We start from the raw sequence: 13642 nt of genomic DNA on the forward strand, positions 1-13642 counted from the left end.
TGGAGTGGTGGCGCATAGTAGGCTATTTACTTAGCCAGCCACGTGGAGTGGTGGCGCATAGTAGGCTATTTACTTAGCCAGCCACGTGGAGTGGTGGCGCATAGTAGGCTATTTACTTAGCCAGCCACGTGGAGTGGTGGCGCATAGTAGGCTATTTACTTAGCCAGCCACGTGGAGTGGTGGCGCATAGTAGGCTATTTACTTAGCCAGCCACGTGGAGTGGTGGCGCATAGTAGGCTATTTACTTAGCCAGCCACGTGGAGTGGTGGCGCATATAGTAGCCAGCTAGTGGTTTAGGCTATTTAGCCAGCCACGTGGAGTGGTGGCGCATAGTAGGCTATTTAATTAGGCAGCCACGTGGAGTGGTGGCGCATAGTAGGCTATTTACTTAGCCAGCCACGTGGAGTGGTGGCGCATAGTAGGCTATTTACATATCCAGCCACGTGGAGTGGTGGCGCATAGTAGGCTATTTACTTAGGCAGCCACGTGGAGTGGTGGCGCATAGTAGGCTATTTACTTAGCCAGCCACGTGGAGTGGTGGCGCATAGTAGGCTATTTACTTAGCCAGCCACGTGGAGTGGTGGCGCATAGTAGGCTATTTACTTAGCCAGCCACGTGGAGTGGTGGCGCATAGTAGGCTATTTACTTAGCCAGCCACGTGGAGTGGTGGCGCATAGTAGGCTATTTACTTAGCCAGCCACGTGGAGTGGTGGCGCATAGTAGGCTATTTACTTAGCCAGCCACGTGGAGTGGTGGCGCATAGTAGGCTATTTACTTAGCCAGCCACGTGGAGTGGTGGCGCATAGTAGGCTATTTACTTAGCCAGCCACGCGGAGTGGTGGCGCATAGTAGGCTATTTACTTAGCCAGCCACGCGGAGTGGTGGCGCATAGTAGGCTATTTACTTAGCCAGCCACGTGGAGTGGTGGCGCATAGTAGGCTATTTACTTAGCCAGCCACGTGGAGTGGTGGCGCATAGTAGGCTATTTACTTAGCCAGCCACGTGGAGTGGTGGCGCATAGTAGGCTATTTACTTAGCCAGCCACGCGGAGTGGTGGCGCATAGTAGGCTATTTACATAGGCAGCCACGTGGAGTGGTGGCGCATAGTAGGCTATTTACATATCCAGCCACGCGGAGTGGTGGCGCATAGTAGGCTATTTACTTAGGCAGCCACGTGGAGTGGTGGCGCATAGTAGGCTATTTACTTAGCCAGCCACGCGGAGTGGTGGCGCATAGTAGGCTATTTATTTAGTGGTGGCGCATAGTAGGCAGCCACGTGGAGTGGTGGCGCATAGTAGGCTATTTAATTAGCCAGCCACGTGGAGTGGTGGCGCATAGTAGGCTATTTATTTAGTGGTGGCGCATTAGCCAGCCACGTGGAGTGGTGGCGCATAGTAGGCTATTTAATTAGCCAGCCACGTGGAGTGGTGGCGCATAGTAGGCTATTTACTTAGCCAGCCACGGAGTGGTGGCGCATAGTAGGCTATTTACTTAGCCAGCCACGTGGAGTGGTGGCGCATAGTAGGCTATTTAATTAGCGCAGCCAGTGGTGGCGCGCTATTTACTTAGCCAGCCACGTGGAGTGGTGGCGCATAGTAGGCTATTTACTTAGCCAGCCACGTGGAGTGGTGGCGCATAGTAGGCTATTTACTTAGCCAGCCACGTGGAGTGGTGGCGCATAGTAGGCTATTTACTTAGCCAGCCACGTGGAGTGGTGGCGCATAGTAGGTTATTTAATTAGCCAGCCACGTGGAGTGGTGGCGCATAGTAGGCTATTTACTTAGCCAGCCACGTGGAGTGGTGGCGCATAGTAGGCTATTTTAGCCAGCCACGTGGAGTGGTGGCGCATAGTAGGCTATTTAATTAGCCAGCCACGTGGAGTGGTGGCGCATAGTAGGCTATTTACTTAGCCAGCCACGTGGAGTGGTGGCGCATAGTAGGCTATTTACTTAGCCAGCCACATAGTAGGTGAGTGGTGGCGCATAGTAGGCTATTTAATTAGCCAGCCACGTGGAGTGGTGGCGCATAGTAGGCTATTTAATTAGCCAGCCACGTGGAGTGGTGGCGCATAGTAGGCTATTTACTTAGCCAGCCACGTGGAGTGGTGGCGCATAGTAGGCTATTTAATTAGCCAGCCACGTGGAGTGGTGGCGCATAGTAGGCTATTTACTTAGCCAGCCACGTGGAGTGGTGGCGCATAGTAGGCTATTTACATAGCCAGCCACACGTGGAGTGGTGGCGCATAGTAGGCTATTTACTTAGCCAGCCACGTGGAGTGGTGGCGCATAGTAGGCTATTTACTTAGCCAGCCACGTGGAGTGGTGGCGCATAGTAGGCTATTTACTTAGCCAGCCACGTGGAGTGGTGGCGCATAGTAGGCTATTTACTTAGGCAGCCACGTGGAGTGGTGGCGCATAGTAGGCTATTTACTTAGCCAGCCACGTGGAGTGGTGGCGCATAGTAGGCTATTTACTTAGCCAGCCACGTGGAGTGGTGGCGCATAGTAGGCTATTTAATTAGGCAGCCACGTGGAGTGGTGGCGCATAGTAGGCTATTTACTTAGCCAGCCACGTGGAGTGGTGGCGCATAGTAGGCTATTTAATTAGCCAGCCACGTGGAGTGGTGGCGCATAGTAGGCTATTTAATTAGCCAGCCACGTGGAGTGGTGGCGCATAGTAGGCTATTTAATTAGCCAGCCACGTGGAGTGGTGGCGCATAGTAGGCTATTTACTTAGCCAGCCACGTGGAGTGGTGGCGCATAGTAGGCTATTTACTTAGCCAGCCACGTGGAGTGGTGGCGCATAGTAGGCTATTTACTTAGCCAGCCACGTGGAGTGGTGGCGCATAGTAGGCTATTTATATATCCAGCCACGTAGTGGTGGCGCATAGTAGGCCATATCCAGCCACGTGGAGTGGTGGCGCATAGTAGGCTATTTACTTAGCCAGCCACGTGGAGTGGTGGCGCATAGTAGGCTATTTACTTAGCCAGCCACGTGGAGTGGTGGCGCATAGTAGGCTATTTACTTAGCCAGCCACGTGGAGTGGTGGCGCATAGTAGGCTATTTAATTAGCCAGCCACGTGGAGTGGTGGCGCATAGTAGGCTATTTACTTAGCCAGCCACGTGGAGTGGTGGCGCATAGTAGGCTATTTATTTATTAGCCAGCCACGTGGAGTGGTGGCGCATAGTAGGCTATTTACATATCCAGCCACGTGGAGTGGTGGCGCATAGTAGTAGCAGCCACGTAGTGGTTTACATTTATCCAGCCACGTGGAGTGGTGGCGCATAGTAGGATATTTAATTAGGCAGCCACGTGGAGTGGTGGCGCATAGTAGGCTATTTAATTAGGCAGCCACGTGGAGTGGTGGTAGGGCCAGCCACATAGTAGGCTATTTACTTAGGCAGCCACGTGGAGTGGTGGCGCATAGTAGGCTATTTACTTAGCCAGCCACGTGGAGTGGTGGCGCATAGTAGGCTATTTAATTAGGCAGCCACGTGGAGTGGTGGCGCATAGTAGGCTATTTACATAGCCAGCCACGTGGAGTGGTGGCGCATAGTAGGCTATTTACTTAGGCAGCCACGTGGAGTGGTGGCGCATAGTAGGCTATTTACTTAGGCAGCCACGTGGAGTGGTGGCGCATAGTAGGCTATTTACTTAGGCAGCCACGTGGAGTGGTGGCGCATAGTAGGCTATTTAATTAGGCCAGCCACGTGGAGTGGTGGCGCATAGTAGGCTATTTACTTAGCCAGCCACGTGGAGTGGTGGCGCATAGTAGGCTATTTACTTAGCAGCCACGTGGAGTGGTGGCGCATAGTAGGCTATTTACTTAGGCAGCCACGTGGAGTGGTGGCGCATAGTAGGCTATTTACATAGCCAGCCACGTGGAGTGGTGGCGCATAGTAGGCTATTTACTTATCCAGCCACATGGAGTGGTGGCGCATAGTAGGCTATTTACTTAGCCAGCCACGTGGAGTGGTGGCGCATAGTAGGCTATTTACTTAGCCAGCCACGCGGAGTGGTGGCGCATAGTAGGCTATTTACTTAGCCAGCCACGTGGAGTGGTGGCGCATAGTAGGCTATTTACTTAGCCAGCCACGTGGAGTGGTGGCGCATAGTAGGCTATTTACTTAGCCAGCCACGCGGAGTGGTGGCGCATAGTAGGCTATTTACATAGGCAGCCACGTGGAGTGGTGGCGCATAGTAGGCTATTTACATAGCCAGCCACGTGGAGTGGTGGCGCATAGTAGGCTATTTACTTAGGCAGCCACGTGGAGTGGTGGCGCATAGTAGGCTATTTAATTAGGCAGCCACGTGGAGTGGTGGCGCATAGTAGGATATTTAATTAGGCAGCCACGTGGAGTGGTGGCGCATAGTAGGCTATTTACTTAGCCAGCCACGTGGAGTGGTGGCGCATAGTAGGCTATTTACTTAGCCAGCCACGTGGAGTGGTGGCGCATAGTAGGCTATTTACTTAGCCAGCCACGTGGAGTGGTGGCGCATAGTAGGCTATTTACTTAGCCAGCCACGTGGAGTGGTGGCGCATAGTAGGCTATTTACTTAGCCAGCCACGTGGAGTGGTGGCGCATAGTAGGCTATTTACTTAGCCAGCCACGTGGAGTGGTGGCGCATAGTAGGCTATTTACTATTTAGCCAGCCACGTGGAGTGGTGGCGCATAGTAGGCTATTTACTTAGCCAGCCACGTGGAGTGGTGGCGCATAGTAGGCTATTTACTTAGCCAGCCTCGTGGAGTGGTGGTGCATAGTAGGATATTTAATTAGACAGCCACGTGGAGTGGTGGCGCATAGTAGGCTATTTACTTAGCCAGCCTCGTGGAGTGGTGGTGCATAGTAGGATATTTAATTAGACAGCCACGTGGAGTGGTGGCGCATAGTAGGCTATTTACTTAGCCAGCCTCGTGGAGTGGTGGCGCATAGTAGGCTATTTACTTAGCCAGCCACGTGGAGTGGTGGTGGCAGCATAGTAGGCTATTTACTTAGCCAGCCACGTGGAGTGGTGGCGCATAGTAGGCTATTTACTTAGCCAGCCACGTGGCGCATAGTGGCTATTTACTTAGCCAGCCACGTGGAGTGGTGGCGCATAGTAGGCTATTTACATTAGCCAGCCACGTGGAGTGGTGGCGCATAGTAGGCTATTTACTTAGCCAGCCACGTGGAGTGGTGGCGCATAGTAGGCTATTTAATTAGCCAGCCACGTGGAGTGGTGGCGCATAGTAGGCTATTTAATTAGCCAGCCACGCGGAGTGGTGGCGCCAGCAGCCACGTGGAGTGGTGGCGCATAGTAGGATATTTAATTAGGCAGCCACGTGGAGTGGTGGCGCATAGTAGGCTATTTAATTAGCCAGCCACGCGGAGTGGTGGCGCATAGTAGGCTATTTACTTAGCCAGCCACGTGGAGTGGTGGCGCTATTTATAGTAGGCTATTTACTTAGCCAGCCACGCGGAGTGGTGGCGCATAGTAGGCTATTTACTTAGCCAGCCACGTGGAGTGGTGGCGCATAGTAGGCTATTTACTTAGCCAGCCACGTGGAGTGGTGGCGCATAGTAGGCTATTTACTTAGCCAGCCACGTGGAGTGGTGGCGCATAGTAGGCTATTTACTTAGCCAGCCACGCGGAGTGGTGGTGCGCATAGTAGGCCAGCCACGTGGAGTGGTGGCGCATAGTAGGCTATTTAATTAGCAGCCACGTGGAGTGGTGGCGCATAGTAGGCTATTTAATTAGCCAGCCACGTGGAGTGGTGGCGCATAGTAGGCTATTTAATTAGCCAGCCACGTGGAGTGGTGGCGCATAGTAGGCTATTTAATTAGGCAGCCACGTGGAGTGGTGGCGCATAGTAGGCTATTTACTTAGCCAGCCACGTGGAGTGGTGGCATAGTAGGCTATTTACTTAGCCAGCCACGTGGAGTGGTGGCGCATAGTAGGTTATTTATTAGTGGTGGCGCATATTAGGCAGCCACGTGGAGTGGTGGCGCATAGTAGGCTATTTACTTAGCCAGCCACGCGGAGTGGTGGCGCATAGTAGGCTATTTACATAGGCAGCCACATGGAGTGGTGGCACATAGTAGGCTATTTACATATCCAGCCACATGGAGTGGTGGCGCATAGTAGGCTATTTACATATCCAGCCACGCGGAGTGGTGGCGCATAGTAGGATATTTAATTAGGCAGCCACGTGGAGTGGTGGCGCATAGTAGGATATTTAATTAGGCAGCCACGCGGAGTGGTGGGGCATAGTAGGCTATTTACTTAGGCAGGCACGCGGAGTGGTGGCGCATAGTAGGCTATTTACTTAGGCAGCCACACGGAGTGGTGGCGCATAGTAGGCTATTTACTTAGGCAGGCACTTGGAGTGGTGGCGCATAGTAGGCTATTTACATATCCAGCCACATGGAGTGGTGGCGCATAGTAGGCTATTTACATATCCAGCCACATGGAGTGGTGGCGCATAGTAGGCTATTTAATTAGCCAGCCACGTGGAGTGGTGGCGCATAGTAGGCTATTTACTTAGCCAGCCACGTGGAGTGGTGGCGCATAGTAGGATATTTAATTGCAGCCACGTGGAGTGGTGGCGCATAGTAGGCTATTTAATTAGCCAGCCACGTGGAGTGGTGGCGCATAGTAGGCTATTTACTTAGCCAGCCACGTGGAGTGGTGGCGCATAGTAGGCTATTTAATTAGCCAGCCACGTGGAGTGGTGGCGCATAGTAGGCTATTTAATTAGCCAGCCACGTGGAGTGGTGGCGCATAGTAGGATATTTAATTAGCCAGCCACGTGGAGTGGTGGCGCATAGTAGGCTATTTACTTAGGCAGCCACGCGGAGTGGTGGCGCATAGTAGGCTATTTAATTAGGCAGCCACGCGGAGTGGTGGCGCATAGTAGGCTATTTACTTAGCCAGCCACGTGGGAGTGGTGGCGCATAGTAGGCTATTTACTTAGGCAGCCACATGGAGTGGTGGCACATAGTAGGCCAGCCACGTGGAGTGGTGGCGCATAGTAGGCTATTTACATTATCCAGCCACGCGGAGTGGTGGCGAGTGGTGGCGCATAGTAGGATATTTAATTAGGCAGCCACGTGGAGTGGTGGCGCATAGTAGGATATTTAATTAGGCAGCCACGTGGAGTGGTGGCGCATAGTAGGATATTTAATTAGGCAGCCACGTGGAGTGGTGGCGCATAGTAGGCTATTTAATTAGGCAGCCACGTGGAGTGGTGGCGCATAGTAGGCTATTTACTTTAGCCAGCCACGTGGAGTGGTGGCGCATAGTAGGCTATTTACTTAGCCAGCCACGTGGAGTGGTGGCGCATAGTAGGCTATTTACTTAGGCAGCACGTGGAGTGGTGGCGCATAGTAGGCTATTTACTTAGCCAGCCACATGGAGTGGTGGCGCATAGTAGGCTATTTACATATCCAGCCACGTGGAGTGGTGGCGCATAGTAGGCTATTTACTTAGCCAGCCACGTGGAGTGGTGGCGCATAGTAGGCTATTTACTTAGGCAGCCACGTGGAGTGGTGGCGCATAGTAGGCTATTTACTTAGCCAGCCACGTGGAGTGGTGGCGCATAGTAGGCTATTTAATTAGGCAGCCACGTGGAGTGGTGGCGCATAGTAGGCTATTTAATTAGGCAGCCACGTGGAGTGGTGGCGCATAGTAGGCTATTTACTTAGGCAGCCACGTGGAGTGGTGGCGCATAGTAGGCTATTTACTTAGGCAGCCACGTGGAGTGGTGGCGCATAGTAGGCTATTTACTTAGCCAGCCACGCGGAGTGGTGGCGCATAGTAGGCTATTTACTTAGGCAGCCACGTGGAGTGGTGGCGCATAGTAGGCTATTTACTTAGCCAGACACGCGGAGTGGTGGCGCATAGTAGGCTATTTACATATCCAGCCACATGGAGTGGTGGCGCATAGTAGGCTATTTACTTAGCCAGCCACACGGAGTGGTGGCGCATAGTAGGCTATTTACTTAGGCAGCCACGCGGAGTGGTGGCGCATAGTAGGTTATTTATTTAGCCAGCCACGTGGAGTGGTGGCGCATAGTAGGCTATTTACTTAGCCAGCCACGGAGTGGTGGCGCATAGTAGGCTATTTACTTAGCCAGCCACGTGGAGTGGTGGCGCATAGTAGGCTATTTAATTAGGCAGCCACGTGGAGTGGTGGCGTAGGATATTTAATTAGGCAGCCACGCGGAGTGGTGGCGCATAGTAGGCTATTTACTTAGCCAGCCACGTGGAGTGGTGGCGCATAGTAGGCTATTTACTTAGGCAGCCACGCGGAGTGGTGGCGCATAGTAGGCTATTTACTTAGGCAGGCTATTTACATACAGTGGAGTGGTGGCGCATAGTAGGCTATTTACATATCCAGCCACATGGAGTGGTGGCGCATAGTAGGCTATTTACATAGCCAGCCACATGGAGTGGTGGCGCATAGTAGGCTATTTACTTAGCCAGCCACACGGAGTGGTGGCGCATAGTAGGCTATTTACTTAGGCAGCCACGCGGAGTGGTGGCGCATAGTAGGCTATTTAATTAGGCAGCCACGTGGAGTGGTGGCGCATAGTAGGCTATTTACTTAGGCAGCCACGCGGAGTGGTGGCGCATAGTAGGCTATTTACTTAGCCAGCCACGCGGAGTGGTGGCGCATAGTAGGCTATTTACTTAGCCAGCCACGCGGAGTGGTGGCGCATAGTAGGCTATTTACTTAGCCAGCCACGTGGAGTGGTGGCGCATAGTAGGCTATTTACTTAGGCAGCCACGTGGAGTGGTGGCGCATAGTAGGCTATTTACTTAGGCAGCCACGTGGAGTGGTGGCGCATAGTAGGCTATTTACTTAGCCAGCCACGTGGAGTGGTGGCGCATAGTAGGCTATTTACTTAGCCAGCCACGCGGAGTGGTGGCGCATAGTAGGCTATTTTACATGGAGTGGTGGCCAGCCACGCCACATGGAGTGGTGGCGCATAGTATCCAGCCACGTGGAGTGGTGGGCTATTTACATATCCAGCCACGTGGAGTGGTGGCGCATAGTAGGCTATTTACTTAGGCAGCCACGCGGAGTGGTGGCGCATAGTAGGCTATTTACTTATCCAGCCACGCATAGTAGGCTATTTACTTAGGCAGAGTGGTGGCGCATAGTAGGCTATTTACTTAGCCAGCCACGTGGAGTGGTGGCGCATAGTAGGCTATTTACTTAGCCAGCCACGCGGAGTGGTGGCGCATAGTAGGCTATTTACATAGGCAGCCACATGGAGTGGTGGCGCATAGTAGGCTATTTACATTGGAGTGGTGGCGCATAGTAGGCTATTTACTTAGGCAGCCACGCGGAGTGGTGGCGCATAGTAGGCTATTTACTTAGGCAGCCACGCGGAGTGGTGGCGCATAGTAGGCTATTTACTTAGGCAGCCACGCGGAGTGGTGGCGCATAGTAGGCTATTTACTTAGGCAGCCACGCGGAGTGGTGGCGCATAGTAGGCTATTTACTTAGGCAGCCACGCGGAGTGGTGGCGCATAGTAGGCTATTTACTTAGGCAGGCACGCGGAGTGGTGGTGTATAGTAGGCTATTTATATATCCAGCCACATGGAGTGGTGGCGCATAGTAGGCTATTTACATATCCAGCCACATGGAGTGGTGGCGCATAGTAGGCTATTTACTTAGCCAGCCACGCGGAGTGGTGGTGCATAGTAGGCTATTTACTTAGGCAGCCACGCGGAGTGGTGGTGTATAGTAGGCTATTTACTTAGGCAGCCACGTGGAGTGGTGGCGCATAGTAGGTTATTTAATTAGGCAGCCACGTGGAGTGGTGGCGCATAGTAGGCTATTTACTTAGCCAGCCACGCGGAGTGGTGGCGCATAGTAGGCTATTTACATAGGCAGCCACATGGAGTGGTGGCACATAGTAGGCTATTTACATATCCAGCCACATGGAGTGGTGGCGCATAGTAGGCTATTTACATATCCAGCCACGCGGAGTGGTGGCGCATAGTAGGATATTTAATTAGGCAGCCACGTGGAGTGGTGGCGCATAGTAGGATATTTAATTAGGCAGCCACGCGGAGTGGTGGCGCATAGTAGGCTATTTACTTAGCCAGCCACGTGGAGTGGTGGCGCATAGTAGGATATTTTTAGGCAGCCACGGAGTGGTGGCGCATAGTAGGCTATTTAGGCAGCCACGTGGAGTGGTGGCGCATAGTAGGCTATTTACTTAGGCAGCCACGTGGAGTGGTGGCGCATAGTAGGCTATTTACTTAGGCAGCCACGTGGAGTGGTGGCGCATAGTGCAGCCACATGGAGTGGTAGCATAGTAGGCTATTTACATAGCCAGCCACATGGAGTGGTGGCGCATAGTAGGCTATTTACATATCCAGCCACGTGGAGTGGTGGCGCATAGTAGGCTATTTAATTAGCCAGCCACGTGGAGTGGTGGCGCATAGTAGGATATTTAATTAGGCAGCCACGTGGAGTGGTGGCGCATAGTAGGATATTTATTAGGCAGCCACGTGGAGTGGTGGCGCATAGTAGGATATTTAATTAGGCAGCCACGTGGAGTGGTGGCGCATAGTAGGCTATTTACTTAGCCAGCCACGTGGAGTGGTGGCGCATAGTAGGCTATTTACTTAGGCAGCCACGCGGAGTGGTGGCGCATAGTAGGCTATTTACTTAGCCAGCCACGTGGAGTGGTGGCGCATAGCACAGGCCAGCCACATGGAGTGGTGGCGCATAGTAGGCTATTTACATAGCCAGCCACATGGAGTGGTGGCGCATAGTAGGCTATTTACTTAGCCAGCCACGCGGAGTGGTGGCGCATAGTAGGCTATTTACTTAGCCAGCCACGCGGAGTGGTGGCGCATAGTAGGATATTTTTAGGCAGCCACGTGGAGTGGTGGCGCATAGTTATTTAATTAGGCAGCCACGCGGAGTGGTGGCGCATAGTAGGCTATTTACTTAGGCCAGCCACGTGGAGTGGTGGCGCATAGTAGGCTATTTACTTAGGCAGCCACGCGGAGTGGTGGCGCATAGTAGGCTATTTACTTAGGCAGCCACGTGGAGTGGTGGCGCATAGTAGGCTATTTACTTAGCCAGCCACGTGGAGTGGTGGCGCATAGTAGGCTATTTACTTAGCCAGCCACGCGGAGTGGTGGCGCATAGTAGGCTATTTACATATCCAGCCACATGGAGTGGTGGCGCATAGTAGGCTATTTACATATCCAGCCACACGGAGTGGTGGCGCATAGTAGGCTATTTACTTAGCCAGCCACGCGGAGTGGTGGCGCATAGTAGGCTATTTACTTAGGCAGCCACGCGGAGTGGAGTGGTGGCGCATAGTAGGATATTTACTTAGGCAGCCACGTGGAGTGGTGGCGCATAGTAGGATATTTAATTAGGCAGCCACATGGAGTGGTGGCGCATAGTAGGCTATTTACTTAGCCAGCCACGTGGAGTGGTGGCGCATAGTAGGATATTTAATTAGGCAGCCACGCGGAGTGGTGGCGCATAGTAGGATATTTAATTAGGCAGCCACGTGGAGTGGTGGCGCATAGTAGGATATTTAATTAGGCAGCCACGCGGAGTGGTGGCGCATAGTAGGCTATTTACTTAGGCAGCCACGCGGAGTGGTGGCGCATAGTAGGCTATTTACTTAGGCAGCCACGCGGAGTGGTGGCGCATAGTAGGCTATTTACTTAGCCAGCCACGCGGAGTGGTGGCGCATAGTAGGCTATTTACATAGGCAGCCACATGGAGTGGTGGCACATAGTAGGCTATTTACATATCCAGCCACATGGAGTGGTGGCGCATAGTAGGCTATTTACATATCCAGCCACGCGGAGTGGTGGCGCATAGTAGGATATTTAATTAGGCAGCCACGCGGAGTGGTGGCGCATAGTAGGATATTTAATTAGGCAGCCACGCGGAGTGGTGGCGCATAGTAGGATATTTAATTAGGCAGCCACGTGGAGTGGTGGCGCATAGTAGGATATTTAATTAGGCAGCCACGCGGAGTGGTGGCGCATAGTAGGCTATTTACTTAGGCAGGCACGCGGAGTGGTGGCGCATAGTAGGCTATTTACTTAGGCAGCCACGCGGAGTGGTGGCGCATAGTAGGCTATTTACTTAGGCAGGCACGTGGAGTGGTGGCGCATAGTAGGCTATTTACATAGGCAGCCACATGGAGTGGTGGCGCATAGTAGGCTATTTACATATCCAGCCACATGGAGTGGTGGCGCATAGTAGGCTATTTACTTAGCCAGCCACGCGGAGTGGTGGCGCATAGTAGGCTATTTACTTAGGTGGAGTGGTGGCGCATAGTAGGCTATTTACTTAGCAGCCACGCAGCCACGCGGAGTGGTGGCGCATAGTAGGCTATTTATTAGCCAGCCAGCCACGCGGAGTGGTGGCGCATAGTAGGATATTTAATTAGGCAGCCACGCGGAGTGGTGGCGCATAGTAGGCTATTTACTTAGCCAGCCACGCGGAGTGGTGGCGCATAGTAGGCTATTTACTTAGGCAGCCACATGGAGTGGTGGCGCATAGTAGGCTATTTACTTAGGCAGCCACGCGGAGTGGTGGCGCATAGTAGGCTATTTACATATCCAGCCACGCGGAGTGGTGGCGCATAGTAGGCTATTTACATAGGCAGCCACATGGAGTGGTGGCGCATAGTAGGCTATTTACATATCCAGCCACGCGGAGTGGTGGTGCATAGTAGGCTATTTACTTAGGCAGCCACGTGGAGTGGTGGCGCATAGTAGGCTATTTACTTAGGCAGCCACGCGGAGTGGTGGCGCATAGTAGGATATTTAATTAGGCAGCCACGCGGAGTGGTGGCGCATAGTAGGCTATTTACTTAGCCAGCCACGTGGAGTGGTGGCGCATAGTAGGCTATTTACTTAGGCAGCCACGCATGGAGTGGTGGCGCATAGTAGGATATTTAATTAGGCAGCCACGTGGAGTGGTGGTGGCAGCATAGTAGGATATTTAATTAGGCAGCCACATGGAGTGGTGGCGCATAGTAGGCTATTTACTTAGGCAGCCACGTGGAGTGGTGGCGCATAGTAGGCTATTTACTTAGCCAGCCACGTGGAGTGGTGGCGCATAGTAGGCTATTTACTTAGGCAGCCACATGGAGTGGTGGCGCATAGTAGGCTATTTACATATCCAGCCACATGGAGTGGTGGCGCATAGTAGGCTATTTACATATCCAGCCACATGGAGTGGTGGCGCATAGTAGGCTATTTACTTAGCCAGCCACGCGGAGTGGTGGCGCATAGTAGGCTATTTACTTAGGCAGCCACGCGGAGTGGTGGCGCATAGATATTTATTAGGCAGCCACATGGTGGCGCAGATATTTACATAGGCAGCCACGGAGTGGTGGCGCATAGTAGGCTATTTACTTAGCCAGCCACGTGGAGTGGTGGCGCATAGTAGGATATTTAATTAGGCAGCCACGCGGAGTGGTGGCGCATAGTAGGATATTTAATTAGGCAGCCACGTGGAGTGGTGGCGCATAGTAGGCTATTTAATTAGGCAGCCACGCGGAGTGGTGGCGCATAGTAGGCTATTTACTTAGGCAGGCACGCGGAGTGGTGGCGCATAGTAGGCTATTTAATTAGGCAGCCACGTGGAGTGGTGG

At 52.7% G+C, this 13642-nt stretch overlaps 1 protein-coding gene across 1 annotated transcript in view; it reads left to right on the forward strand.

Moving 5' to 3' along the window:
• Positions 1 to 13642, forward strand: part of LOC127918226 (transmembrane protein 245-like) — a 52469-nt gene that overhangs the window by 25526 nt on the left and 13301 nt on the right.

This window comes from Oncorhynchus keta, unplaced genomic scaffold (assembly GCF_023373465.1).
Source record: "Oncorhynchus keta strain PuntledgeMale-10-30-2019 unplaced genomic scaffold, Oket_V2 Un_contig_13818_pilon_pilon, whole genome shotgun sequence".
Lineage (NCBI taxonomy): Eukaryota > Metazoa > Chordata > Actinopteri > Salmoniformes > Salmonidae > Oncorhynchus > Oncorhynchus keta.